Source organism: Pristiophorus japonicus, chromosome 9 (genome assembly GCF_044704955.1).
Source record: "Pristiophorus japonicus isolate sPriJap1 chromosome 9, sPriJap1.hap1, whole genome shotgun sequence".
In the NCBI taxonomy this organism is placed as follows: Eukaryota; Metazoa; Chordata; class Chondrichthyes; family Pristiophoridae; genus Pristiophorus; species Pristiophorus japonicus.
Genome location: NC_091985.1, coordinates 144,779,918 through 144,794,996, shown reverse-complemented (window position 1 = coordinate 144,794,996; position 15,079 = coordinate 144,779,918).

The following is a 15,079-nucleotide window of genomic DNA, read 5'->3' as shown; positions in this document are numbered from 1 at the left end:
ATCCTCCAGTCTCGGTATGCCAGTTGGTTTTTGTGGCTGTTGCTACACCTAAACTTTCCATATGGTGAGCTATCTGTCCCAAATCTCCCTTACTGCCATCTGCCTTTGGCCATGTTAATTTCCCCTTGCCACAATCAATCAGGGCCTGAAATTCCTTCATTACGTCATTCCGCAAGATTATTCCCTCACGATTCTTGCAAACGTAAAATCTCATGGGTAGACATAATTATCAATTTCCACCACTTGGGTGGTGCTCAGGTAGGCCGGTGTTGGCCGTCCATCTATTCCGTTTATTAAAGCCTTTTTGTCGGTTACGGGAAGGGGTAGATTGGTAATGGATATTGAGGCTCCAGTGTCCACTAGCATCTCACACTGTCGGCCCCTACTAGTGCAGACACATATATCCTTCCCTCCTTTTTACTTTGTACAGGGGCCGCCGGGCATCACAGGGTGGCTTTGTACTCCTGCTACTGCTGGTATTCCTGTTCTGACAGGGTCCTTGCCTTATTAGGATAGCCATTTTTACTATAGCAGGTCGCGTCTAAATGTCCCTTTTTGCCGCAATATGTGCATTGTTTTTCCATGCGTTTCCCCTTACATTCTTTGGCAAAGTGACCCACCTTCCCGCAATTATGGCATGTCACCTTTTTCTGTCCTCCCCCTGTCCCTGCTGCAAAAACCCTTTCTTGTTTTATCTTTGTTTGGGATTTTTCATCGCCCCCTCGCTGGACGCCACTAGCCCACTCGACCAGTTCATCATAATCCTGGGTTACAATTACTCCCATTTTTAAGGGAATTAAGGGTTATGGGGAGCGGGCGGGTAAGTGGAGCTGAGTCCACGGCCAGATCAGCCATGATCTTTTTGAATGGCGGAGCAGGCTCGTGGGGGTTGATGGCCTACTCCTGTTCCTAATTCTTATGTTCTTATGTTGTTATGTTCTTGTAATGGTCTGGTGTGCAGCGGATAGTCCATCCTTAAATGCCTAGATAAATGTTCGGTCATCATGGCCCGGGTTTCCCTGTCCAGAGCATTCTTGATATAGCTGGAATAATCGTTCCCCATACTCTGAGGCTCCTTCCCCCTTTTGTTGTTTGGTTGTAGTAATTTTACTCCAATTAATAGGGGCATTACCTAAAACTCGGATCTCGGTTTTAAAAGGGCCAAAGGCCGCCTGTTGACCATCTACTTCGGTGGTTAAAGGTACCGCGTGTGTCCAGCGTTCCCCTGAAAAGTCGGCATTGGCTGCTACCGCGGCTCCTCCGGTCACTACTCTCCACCGATTTGCCGGGCAAGCCGCTCGGACTAGTTGGTGGATATCTCTGAGGTGTAGTTGGTGGCCCACCCAAACTGTATCCAGCTCTGCCCAAAATTTGGTATTCGCCGGGTTTGTAATTTGTCCAGGGATGCCATTATCTGCTGTCTCTCGCCGGGGGTAAATGGTTTATAGGTTGCAGTGGGATTCGCTGCAGTTCCTCCCCTGGTGACTGGCGCCGCCGGGAAGGTTTCTAGATCTTCCTGACCCGGGGCTGTTGCCTCACCTTGGTAATCTTCGTAAGGGGGCAGTGAGGCTGTTTCTCCCCCCCATTGGGAACAGTTCTGAATCTGTTGTTCTAACGCCAGGCATTTCTTTTCCCATTCCCTACATTTTCCTTGTGCCTGACTTAATTGTTTACTTTTCTCTTCCCTTTTCTCTCTCACGTCCTTTACTTGCTCAATTAGTCCTTCTAACTGATGTATTAGTAATACTCCGGCCTTTTTGATTTTATCTTTCTTTTGTTTTGCCATCCAATTTCGTTGTTGTTCTAATGTCTGGGATACATCCCAGCCGTCTTCTGCATTTTTTAAAATTAAGACTTGTCGATCGGTCATGTAAGAGTTAATTAGGGACCCGGGCGGTCCACATTTTACGTCCGTTTCCTTATCTGCCATTGAAGATGTTTATTCTATGTTCCTGTATTCCCCTTTAGTTTATGGAATTTCCGAACTTAAATACTCACGGCCACGATTCACCTCGCAGAGACCTCTTGTCTTGCTCGCGAAGATTAACGTGTTTCCTTACCACCGGAGTCCGGCTCTTGGTTGGAGTGATCAGCTCCCTTCTGCACCGATTTCTATATCACCTTCTATGAACATTGGACTAAAATAATCAACCCCCGCATCATTAATTACTTTACTTTCAGTCTGCGTTGTACGCCACTACAGTCTGAATTTCTTAACTCTTATCACATACTATCACATACTATCAAGTTATGTCTCTTTCCTCACTTAATCTATTTTATTCGTTTGATACCACTTCGCCGGCCAGCCGCTTCCCCCAGTATAATTTCTGGGTGGTCAGAAATTGACTACTATCCCATTCTACTGGGTCATACGACTACCCAGCTCCGCCAATTTGTTAATGAAAATAAATTCACATAGACTCTAGTAAAATAAGAGAGACAACTTTATTGCTAACAGAACTATGGGAGAAGAGTTGAGGTCCCGCGACCTGCGAATCACCTTCTCCCCGAGTGCCTTGTGCCATGGGGTTATAACCAGTTTACAGGGGGCGGAATACAATCATTTAAATTAATTTACATACAACCAAGCAATCCATATGGCAACACAATTCATTTAAATACAACTTTTTAGTCCTAGTGAAACCTGATAGCATGGCGCGAATTTGGGGGCCCTTCCTCTGTATCTTCTTTTGTGGTTAGTTATTCTGTTGCAAAGCTTTCTATGAATCAGTGCCTGCACCTGGCCAGGAGTCACTTGTTGCTGCAGAGTTCATATCAGGGACAGCAGATAGGCTTCTTGGTACAAAGTTCATTTAGTGGTGGTTTACCCCATCCTGCTTTGCTATGTCCGAAAATCCACTCCAACAACCGCATGGACACTTCTAAAGGCAGAAATGCTGCCCAGGGTCCCGCAACCCTGAGTCCGCCACATGGGGCAAACTGGATGGCCCCGTGCTGGCGCTGTGGAGGAAACCACAAGGCCCAACGGTGCCGCTACAAAGACTATGCATGCAAAGGCTGCAAGGAAAAAGGGCACCTTCAGAGAATGTGCAGAAAAGGCTGTACTCACTGTGTCTCTGATGAGTTGGCTAATCACCGGGGCTCCGACACAGATGAAGATGAAGCTGCTCTAACCCTGGGAGAAGAGTATGGAATCTTTACCTGCTCCAACGGAAGTTCTCCGTGGATGATGGAAGTGGACATCGACGGGGTCCCAGTCTCCATGGAGATAGACACAGGGGGGAACCAGTCTGTGATGAGCCAAAAGATCTTGAAAAAATTTGGAGGAATCCTGCCACTCGACCAAAACTGTCTCCTGTCCAGGCAAAGCTGCTTACCTATACCAAAGTTAAAATCCAAATCGTTGGCAGTGTAGATGTTCAGGTCTCCCAGGGCGGCGTGTTGCACAAACTCCCCCTGTGGATTGTAGCTGGCGACGGTCCCACGCTGCTGGGCAGGAATTGGATGAACCGGGTCCACATCAGGCGAAGTGGTGCTATGGAAGAAAAGAGCACCACAGCCTGCCTGCAGCAAGACCACAGAATGACTGCAGCATCACAAGCATGTGGAAGAAAAGAGCACCACAACCTGCCTGCAACAAGACCACAAAATGACTGCAGCACCACAAGAATGTGGAAGAAAAGAGCACCACAAAATGGCTGCAGCACACTAAGCAGCAGACCTGCATTCAAAATGCGAGTCAACATGGAGGAGCATCATGTGACATCAAGCGGCCAATCGGATTTGAAAGCTCCCTTAAAGGAGACCGGTAACCAAAAAAATTTAAAGGGAAAGTTCCAACTATTACAGTACACAGATTTTAAAGCTAAAGATGCAATTAAAGGGTGCAAGTATGAAAATGTATGCAATGTAACCATGGATTGTATTGCTGGTTTAACTAATGTGACTAATGAGATGAATGCAGGTGTCAGTAAGGTTAAGAACAAGTTTATTATGCTTAGCAATAATGATAGAGATTGTGAAATGCCTAAAGTAACCATGTCTGTTGAAACCAGGACACCGAAAAGTGATGCAAATGCTAGAATGTATAATGCAGGCTCGACTATGTGTGATCAGAGCCAAGGTGTCATGTACACCGGTAGGACACTGCCAAAGGACATTGGGTCCTACAGGGACCATACTAATGCCAATGGAATCCCCCTGTGGGAAACTCCCAGGACAAGCAGGCTACCTGACCATGTAGCCTGGACCTTTGGAATGAATGTGATGCCCCTTGCAGGCACACAGGCAGTGGGAGCAGACTCACTACAGGGACAGTGGTCAATGGGCAGCCCAGCCACCTCCAATGGCAACCGGCACCAGACCAGCCCTACAACCCCTGGCCAACACCAGAAGCACGAGGCCAATACCCTCCAGCTTCCTTGGCAAACCCTGGGATGACCTGACCCTCAACTCCATTGGTGGACAAGGAGTCCACCCAGTCTTGTGGCCCTACCCACCACCCCACAACTACCCACATCACAGTGTATACACACCACCCACTGCTGCCGTGGCTACCTCCCCGAGGGATACCACAGCAGTGACACACACTTGGTTTGTGTGTGAGGGAAGGGAAACATATGAGGCCAGCCTCAAGCACAGGGATCACTCCTGGCAACCACACAACCCTCACCACAACCTCCCATAGCCCACCACTGATCATCTCCCCTGGTCATGGCAACTAGGATATGAAAAATGCTCAGGGGGGAGTATTGTTGTGAAGGCATTCCTGTTCACTGTGTGATGTCTGTAACACTGTCATGCAACATTGAATGTACCCTTGTACTGTACACACCTTACCGGTACACTAGAGGGTGCTGTAGCTGGAGATCCAGGGGCTGCCTGCACACGGCAGGTAACCCAGTATAAAAAGGAACACACAGCTTGTTGTCGGCACTCAGGAGCTGCTAATAAAGGACTGCAGGTCTGCACAGTTAAAGCACCATACCCTGCCTTGTGGAGTCATTACTAAAGGTGCCTACATACACCACAGTCAGTCTGACACAGAGCACGGACAATGATCATTAGAGACTCAACAGTGGGGAAAAACTACCCATGACAGTTCTACCTCAACAACAGCTTCAGCAAGAACTACAATTCCACATTGGGGAATAATGGGGTGGGTGGCGGGCAGAGGGAGAGAAAAAACCTTTCTTAATCTTGCAAATAATTCAGGGACGAAGGCAGATTGTGAGGGCCGGGGCCGGGCCTCTCGCTGATGAGTCGGCACTCAGGCCCAGGACCCAGCGCCAGAGTCCTTTTTCACTATGTCGTCCTCCCTCCCGATGGATGCTCATGTGATCTTTCCGGACAGAACCCTCAGATACCTGCCCATGTGGGTGCCAGGATACAGGACCACGCTGCCCATGCATCTGCAGTGGTGACACAGCCTGCTGAAGAGTCCTCCCAGGACTCAGGAGCCCTCAGATAAGGGCCACCTCTGGGGCTATTTTGGCTCCCCTGTGTACCCCCAACAGGCAAAGGCAAAACCTCCAGGAAGGAGCCAGTGGAACAGCCCTGTTCCCCCAACCTCCTCTCCCCCTTCCCCACCCCCCACCTCCACCCCACACCACCCCCACAACTTTGGGAATTCCTGTTGTAGGGCGTTCAGTACATGTGCTCAAATTTGAGCGGGGTAACAGAAATGGTGCAAATGATTGGAATACGTAATACAATGTACCCCCCGCCCTTTACCCACTGGCAGTGTTGGATGTTAGTGATGTAATGTGTTCCTGGCACGTAATGTTACTATGGTGTGCAGATGAGGGTTTTAAAACTTAAATCCGCACCCAAAGGGAGTGTAATCAAACGCGAAATGATTGATTATATTCATTCTGGCCTCAATTTTGTCAATGTTTTCAAAACAAATTAACGTTTTACTCCCGCCCCGCTCACTACTGCCCCCTTGAACTCTGCTGGTGGATCAACAATCATTGCTTTGATGTCTCTTCCAAATGTTCGCTTACTCCCAGACATGCCCTTGCCATCCGTGACCTCATTGTGGATGATTGTATTGACATCCTAGCTTTGATTGAAACCTGACTCACGGGTGATGACACCTTGCTCTATACTGAGACCTTGTCGTTTGGCTATACTTTCCACCAACTGCCCCACCGAAACCACCACAGTGGCAGCAGGTCCTATCACCATGCCATCCCTTGGCTTTTCCCTCTACTCTTCAGGCACTTACTCCTCCTTTCAGCACCTCACTCTGTTCCATCTCTCACATTTCTCCCCAAAAATGCTCATTATCTACCGCCTCTCAAATTCCACCCCAAGTTTCTCCCCAAGACGTCATCCCTTCTTTTTGCTCTCAGCCGGACAAATTTTCCAAGTGTCATCCTAGCGGGAAAAGATAATCCCAGGCTCCTTTCCTCTACTACCAGGTTCCTCCTTAAACACTTCTGCCCTTACTGGCCACTCTCACCTCTTAGTGCTAGGAGCTCATGGAATTCTTAGTCATCAATATGGAGACCAGGGGGGCAAAATTGGATCCGGTAACACCTGTTTCTTGGGAGCAGCAAGTGCCGTTAGGCGTTCAAAATGATGTGTGCACACACTTCTGACTGCACACATGCAGTTAACGTCTACCCGAAGTATGCAGAGCAGGCAGATCATGATGTGACACCAGCTCTGCCATTTTGGAACCCCATGCTTCAGCCAATGTCCTCTCTTGAGCTTGCACAGCTGAACACGCTTTCTGTAGCAGGAAGGACCCCCCCCCTCCACTAGTGCTATTTAAAGGTTAGTTCCGGGGCAATTTTTTTTTCTGGCAGTTGCTACAATTCTACATGTTTTTTGGCGCTTTCCATTGTCGATTCAAGTTTCAGAAGTCTAGTGGGAGTGGTGTGGCAGATGCTGAAGGACATTTTGCTGACTTCAAGCCTTCTGCACAAACTAGATATGGGTACACTAGTAGGCATTCCCCTTGGAATACAGCATGTCTGGAATCAGATTTCTTGTGGCAGCATGGCTCTCATTGTGTGAATGCGCATCTTATAGGTCAATGCCCGCTATCCTGGAAACAGCCATGATGTGTTCAATCTGCGCCAGTCCACTGTACCAGCTGCATTTCAGCTACCACAGCAAAGCAAAGGGTGGCTGCTGGGCGACAAGGGCTATCCACTGACGACATGGCTCAGGGCTCTGGTTTGCAACCCACGCGTACGTGCGCAGCATATATACAATGAGAGTCTGGAATCTATGTAACTCCAAGTAAGTAATATGTGATGACCTCAATTTTCTTACCAAAATGTAATACCTCACACATATCTGTGTTGAAATTTATTTGCCAATTATATGCCCATTCTGCAAGTTTATTAATGTCTTCTTGTAATTTGTTGCAGACCTCCTCAATATTGACTATCCCTTTCAATTTGGTGTCGTCTGTAAATTTAGAAATGTTGTTTGTGATTCCAAAGTCTAAATTATTAATACAAATTGTGAACAACAGTGTTCCCAGCACTGATCCTTGTGGGACTCCACTTCCCACCATCTGCCACTCTGTCTTGCAGCCAGCTAGCTATCCATTCTGACTGTGCGTGTTCTTGACCACCCAAGTTCCCTTCCTGATCCCCATACTCACCAATATAGTAAATGGTTCTCTCCGCTCCAACAATGTTCATTCCTTAAAAAAAAACACCCTGACTCCTCTATCCGCGCTAATTATTGCACCATTTCCAACCTTCCTGTCTTTTGAAGGCATCTCCCAGATCCATGCCCATCTCACCTGGAACTCTTCTTCATTTAGACTTCTGCCCCTCTCATTGAAACAGCCCTGATTGTGACCATGGTCCTCAACCTCTTTATAGCCTTTGACATGGTCAACCACACCGTCCCCCATTCACTGTCTCTCTTTCACTAACTCCCCTTGCTTAGCTCCACTCTTAATTACCTGATTGTAGCCAAAGCATTCCTAGCAACAGATTCTTTTCCCACCCCTGCACCATCACCTCTGGAGTCCACCAAAGATCCATGCTTGGTCCTCCCTCTTCCTCATTTACATACTGTCCCTTGGTTATAACATCTGCAGACCTGATGTCAGCATCCACATATAGGGTGATAACTCCCATCGCTACCTCTCCACCACCTCTCTCAACCCCAGCACTGCTTCTGTGTTGTCAGACTGTTGGTCCGACATCCAGCCTTGGATGAACTGTAACTTGCTCCAGCTTGTTCTGAGGAAGACCAAAGCATTGTCGTTAGCCCCTGCCACAAACTCTGAATCATTAATGCCGACTCCATCCCCCTCCCTGGCCACTGTCTCAGGTTGAACCTGTCTGCAATCTCCGCGCCCTGTTTGATCGTGAGCTGAGCTTCTGCCTCAATTTCCTCCCCATCATAATGCCAAGCAAATTGTTTGGGACAGGCTGCATGCACCAGATGGTCTTTACCTGCCCGTCATGCTTGGTATGTTCATATGTCCATAAATCACTCAAAACACTTCCAGAAAATGTTTCAATCTGCCATTGCTCTCCTCCCATCATAGGCAGTCCCTCGGAATCGAGGAAAACTTGCTTCCATTCCTAAAGTGAGTCCTTTGTGTAAAGTCCTTACACAATACCACAAATCCACACGAGGCATGTTCTATGGACAAGATCACTCCATGACCTGAACCTTTATTCATAGGACCAAGAAGTGATGACCCTCCCTTTATATACCTGGATGACAGGTGAGGAGTGTCTCCCACAAGTTCACCCCCTGTGGTCAAGGTGTGCATTGCTTACATATATACAGTATTGCAGTGTTGTTGCATACAGGTTACATACATGACATCACCTCCCCCTCAACATCTTATTAGAATCATAGGTTAAGTCTCTCAGGTGGTCTGCACTCTCTCATGGGGCTCTGGTTGTTGAGCCTTGGTATGCGTCTCTGTCACCTGTGATGATTCCGGCCTGTCCGGGCTGACCGCAGGGACTGTGCATGCTGCTGAATGTTCTTGTTGCTCGTTCACTGGCGGTGGTGTGAATACCATCTCATGATCTTCCTCAGGTTCCTCAGTGTCCATGCTGAACCTTTTTTTTACTTGGTCCAGATGCTTGCAGCATATCTGCCCATTGTTAAGTTTAACCACAATGACCCTATTCCCCTCTTTGTCTATTATAGTACCCTCAAGCCATTTGGGCCCCAAAGCGTGATTGAGAACAAATACGGGGTCAACAATTTCTATACATCTCCCTCTTGAATTTCGGTCATGGTACTCGTTTTGGGACTGGCGCTTGCCCTCAACAATGTCGGACAGGATTGGATAAATGAGGGACAGCCGAGTTTTGAGTGTTCGTTTCATGAGTAGCTCCGCGGACGGGACCCCCGTGAGCGAATGCGGTCGGGATCTATAGGCCAGCAGGAGGCGTGATAGGCGGCATTGAAGGGAGAGTCCTTGAATCCGGAGCATGCCTTGTTTTATGATTTGGACCGCACGTTCCGCCTGGCCATTGGAGGCCGGCTTGAACGGTGCTGTCCTGACATGGTTAATGCCATTACCCGACATGAACTCCCGGAATTCGTAGCTTGTGAAACATGGGCCATTATCGCTAACAAGGATGTCCGGCAAGCCGTGGGTCGCAAAGACCGCGTGCAGACTCTCCACAGTGCTGGACGTCATGCACGAATTCAAAATGATGCAATCGATCCATTTCGAGTACTAATCAACCACAATGAGAAACATTTTTCCCATGAACGGGCCCACATAGTCTCCGTGAATACGTGACCATGGCCTGGTGGGCCAGGGCCACGGGCTGAGCGGGGCCTCCCTGGGGGCATTACCTAGCTGGGCACACGTTGTGCATCTGCGAACACAGTGTTCCAGGTCTGAATCAATTCCCAGCCACCACACATGTGACCGGGCAATGGCCCTCATCAGCACGATGCCTGGGTGCTCGCTGTGGAGTTCCCTGATGAATGCTTCCCTGCCCCTCTGGGGCATGACTACCCGGCTGCCCCATAGTATACAGTCAGCTTGGATGGAGAGCTCATCCATCCGTCTGTGAAACGGTCTGACCTCCTCAGGGCATGCTCCGTGTGCGGGCGCCCAATCCCCAGTCAGGACACATTTCTTAATCAGGGATAGGAGGGGATCTCTGTTGGTCCAGATTTTGATCTGGCGGGCTGTGATGGGAGAGCCTGCGCTGTCAAAGGCATCGACAGCCATGACCATCTCAGCGCTTTGCTCCGCTGCCCCCTCAGTGGTGGCCAGTGGAAGCCTGCTGAGCGCGTCAGCGCAATTTTCGGTGCCAGACCGGTGCCGGATGGTGTAGTCATACGCTGCAAGCGTGAGAGCCCATCGCTATATGCGAGCTGACGCATTGGCATTGACAGCCTTGCTGTCTGACAGCAGGGATGTTAATGGCTTGTGGTCCATTTCTAATTTGAACCTCCTGTCAAAAAGGTACTGATGCATCTTTTTCACCCCATAGACACATGCGAGTGCTTCCTTCTCAACCATCCCATATCCTCGTTCTGCTTGAGAGAGCGACCTGGAGGCATAAGCCACAGGTTGAAGTTGGCCCTCAGCGTTACCCTGCTGCAACATGCACCCAACCCCATAGGACGATGCATCACATGTCAGAACCAATTTCTTACAGGGGTCGTACAGGGTCAACAACTTATTTAAACAAAGTAGGTTCCGCGCCCGATTGAAAGCCCGTTCCTGACAGTCTCCCCAAAACCAATCGCAACCCTTACACAGGAGCACGTGTAGCGGCTCCAACAATGTGCTTAAGTTCAGCAGAAAGTTCCCGAAATAGTTCAAGAGTCCAAGAAATGAACGCAACTCCAATGTGTTGCAGGGCCTGGGCGCTCGTCGAATCGCCTCCGTTTTGGATTCGGTAGGCCGAATTCCATCTGCAGCAACCCTCCTGCCCAGAAACTCGACCTCGGGAGCCAAAAACACACACTTAGACTTCTTGAGTCGCAGGCCTACCCAGTCCAGTCGGCGTAGCACCTCCTCCAGGTTGTGGAGGTGTTCCTCAGTGTCACGATTGATAATGAGGATGTCATCCTGAAACTTGATCGTTCCAGGAATGGATTTGAGCAGGCTTTCCATGTTTCTTTGAAAAATCGCGGCCGCTGACCAAATGCCAAACAGACACCTGTTGTAAACAAACAGTCCCTTGTGCGTGATGATGGTGGTCAGTAGTTTAGATTCTTGGGCCATGTAGGCTGAAGTGAGGTCCAACTTGGTGAACAGCTTGCCGCTTGTCAGCGTGGCAAAAAGGTCCTCCGCTCTCGGGAGCGGGTATTGGTCTTGTAGGGACACCCGGTTGATAGTGGCCTTGTAGTCGCCACAGATCCTGACCGAGCCATCCGCATTTAGGATGGGGACGATGGGGCTCGCCCAGTCACTGAATTCAACGGGCGAGATGATGCCGTCTCTCAGCAACCAGTCCAACTCACTCTCAATTTTCTCCCGCATCACATATGGCACAGCTCTGGCTTTGTGGTGCACTGGTCTGGCGTCCGGGGTGATGCGTATCACTACTTTGGTACCTTTGAACGTCCCGATGCCAGATTGAAATAGTGACTCAAATTGCTGTAGGATCTGTGAGCATGAACTTCGCTCCACAGATGACATGGCGTGCACATACCCCCATTTCCAGTTCATCTCAGCTAACCAGCTCCTCCCCAACAGTGCGGGACCATTGCCCGGGACAATCCAGAGCAGCAGCCGGTTCACCGATCCATTGTGTGTGACCGCCAACATTGCACTGCCTAGCACTGGAATGATTTCTTTGGTGTACGTCCGTAATTGCGTCTCAATGCGTTCTAGTTTGGGTCTGCTGGCTTTGAGTGGCCACAGCTTTTCGAATTGTTGAACACTCATGAGTGACTGGCTGGCCCCCGTGTCCAGCTCCCATGCATACAGGGATGCCGTTTAATAGAACTTTCATCATCATAAGTGAGCTGTGAATGTTTGCCACATGAACCCGCTGAACTTTAGCGTCCATTGATTTGTCCCAAACGTCATCCTGCCTCGCAGACCCCTCTTCTGGTTCATCCGCCTCGTATATTAGCCTGGTTACAGGCTTTCTGCACATTCTGGCTAAATGGCCACTGAGGTTACAATTTCTGCAGACGAACTGTTGAAACCTGCAAGTCCTGGCAGCATGTCTGCCCCCACACCTCCAGCATGAACTGAGATTCCCACTGTTGTGAACAAAAGAGCTGTTACAAGGCATTCCTCGCTGATTGTCCCTTTGACTGCTCTTGAGCACCCTGTTAGTGGGTGTCAATGGCCCCATCCCGGACCGCATTGTCCGCTGGGGGGGCGTAAATGTCCGTTCAGCCTGCCATTGTCTCTGTTGGAGACTTACTCTTGGGTCTATTGCTGCCTGGGGTGTCTCGAACTGCCCTTGCCTGCCTGCGGGGCTCTGTGTCGCGTTTATGATATTGACTTCCTGATCCATCGCCACATTGGAGGCAGAATTGTGCGTGTATATTATCTTGGTTTCCTCCTCCCCCGCCATAAAAGTCTGAGCCATCAAGGCCGCCGCTTCCAAGGTCAAGTCCTTGGTCTCAATTAACTTTCTGAAAATCCCAGCATGACTGATGCCCTCAATAAAGGACTCCCTTAGCATCTCTCCCCTGCAGGTGTCTGTGAACTTACAGAGGCTGGCCAAGCGCCGGAGGTCCGCAACGAAATCCGGTACGCTCTGTCCTTCCCGACGTCGGTGTGTACAGAATCCGTGTCGGGCCATGTGTATGCTGCTCGCCGGTTTGAGGTGCTCACCAATTAGTTTGTTGAGCTCTTCAAAGGTTTTGTCCGCCGGCCTCTCGGGTGCTAGCAGGTCTTTCATGAGTGCGTAAGTCTTAGGTCCACAGCTGGTCAGCAGATGAGGCCTTCGCTTGTCGGCCGCTGCATCTCCCAGCCAGTCCTTCATGACAAAACTCTGCTGGAGCCTCTCAACGAAATCGTCCCAGTCCTCACCAACACAGTACCGTTCATCTGTGCTGCCGGTGGCCATTCTCGTGGGTCGTTGATTCCCATTTCTCGTGCCACAGTAAAGTCCTTACACAATACCACAAATCCACACGAGGCACATTCTATGGACAAGGTCACTCTGTGACCTGAACCTTTATTCACAGGACCAAGAAGTGATGACCCTGCGTGGGACCTCCCTTTATATATCTGGATGACAAGGTGAGGAGTGTCTCCCACAAGTTCAACCCCTGTGGTCAAGGTGTGCATTTCTTATGTATATACAGTATTGCAGTGTTGTTACATACAGGTTACATGACACTTTGATGGCTGAACAGTCCAATACGAGAGCCACAGACCCTGTTACAGGTGGGACAGACATTCGTCGAGGGAAGGTGGGGGAGGTGGGACTGATTTGCTGCATGCTCCTTCCACTGCCTGCGCCTGACCTCTTCACGCTCGCGACATTGAGATTCGAAGAGCTCAGCGCCCTCCCGGTCTTCGGCCAGGGACTTCCAGGTGTCAGTGGTGATGTCGCACTTTACCAGGGAGGCTTTGAGGGTGTCCTTGTAACGTTTCCACTGCCCACCTTTGGCTCGTTTGCCGTGTAGGAGCTCCACATAGAGCAATTGTTTAGGGAGTCTTGTGTCTGGCATGCGAACTATGTGGCCTGCCCAGCGAAGCTGATCGAGTGTGGTCAGTGCTTCAATGCTGGGGATGTTAGCCTGGACGAGGACCCTGATGTTGGTGCGCCTGTCCTCCCAGGGGATTTGCAGGATCTTGCGGAGACATCGTTGGTGATATATCTCCAGCGACTTGAGGTCTCTTCTGTATGTCGGCCATGCCTCTGATCCATACAGGAGGACGGGTATTACTACAGCCCTATAGACCATGAGCTTTGTGGTAGATTTCAGGGTCTGGTCTTCGAACACTCTTTTCCTCAGGCGGCCAAAGGCTGCACTGGCGCACTGGAGGCGATGTTGAATCTCTGCATCAATGTCTGCCTTTGTTGATAAAAGGCTCCCAAGGTATGGGAAGTGGTCCATGATGTCGAGGGCCGCGCCGTGAATCTTGATGACTTGGGGGCAGTGCTATGACCTTTGTCTTACGGATGTTAAGCGTTAGGCCCATGCTTTCAGATGCCTCAGTGAATACATTGACTATATCCTGGAGTTCAGCCTCAGAATGTCCGCAGACACAGGCGTCGTCCGCATATTGCAGCTCAACGACAGAGGTTGGGGTGATCTTGGACCTGGCCTGGAGGCAGCATAAGTTAAACAGCTTCCCACCAGTTCTGTAGTTTAGTTTCACTCCAGCGGGGAGCTTGTTGACTGTGAGGTGGAGCATGGCAGCGAGGAAGATTGAGAAGAGAGTTGGAGCGATGACACAGCCCTGTTTGACCCCGGTCCAGACGTGGATTGGGTCTGTAATGGATCGCTGGTAAGGATCATGGCCTGCACGTCGTCGTGGAGCAGGTGAAGGATGTTGACAAACTTTTGGGGGCATCCAAAATGGAGGAGGACGCTCCATAAGCCCTCATGGTTGACAGTGTCAAAGGCCTTTGTAAGATCAAAAAAGGCCATGTATCAGGGCTGGCGCTGTTCCTTGCATTTTTCCTGTAGCTGTCGCACTGCAAAGATCATGTCCGTTGTGCCCCGTAGAGGGCGAAATCTGCACTGTGATTCCGGGAAGAGCTCCTCAGCCACACGGAGAAGACGGTTGAGGAGAACTCGAGAGAAAACCTTCTGAGTGGCTGATAGCAGGGAGATTCCCCTGTAGTTGCTGCAGTCAGACTTGTCCCTCTTTTTAAAGATGGTCACGATCATTGCATCTCTGAGATCTCCCGGCATACTCTCCTCCCTCCAGATGAGAGAGATGAGGTCATGTATCAGCGCCAACAGCGCCTCTCCGCCATACTTTAGCGCCTCAGCAGGAATTCCATCCACACCCGTAGCATTGTTATTCTTGAGCTGTTTTATGTCTTTTCCTACCTCGTGCATTGTTGGGGTTTCACTGAGGTGGTGGCGGGTCACATGCTGCGGGATGGAATCGAAAACACTCGAGTCAAAGGCAGAGTCTCGATTGAGGAGATCTTCAAAGTGCTCCTTCCAGCGGCCCCTGACAGTCTCAGTGCCCTTGATGAGTGTTTCCCCGTTCTTG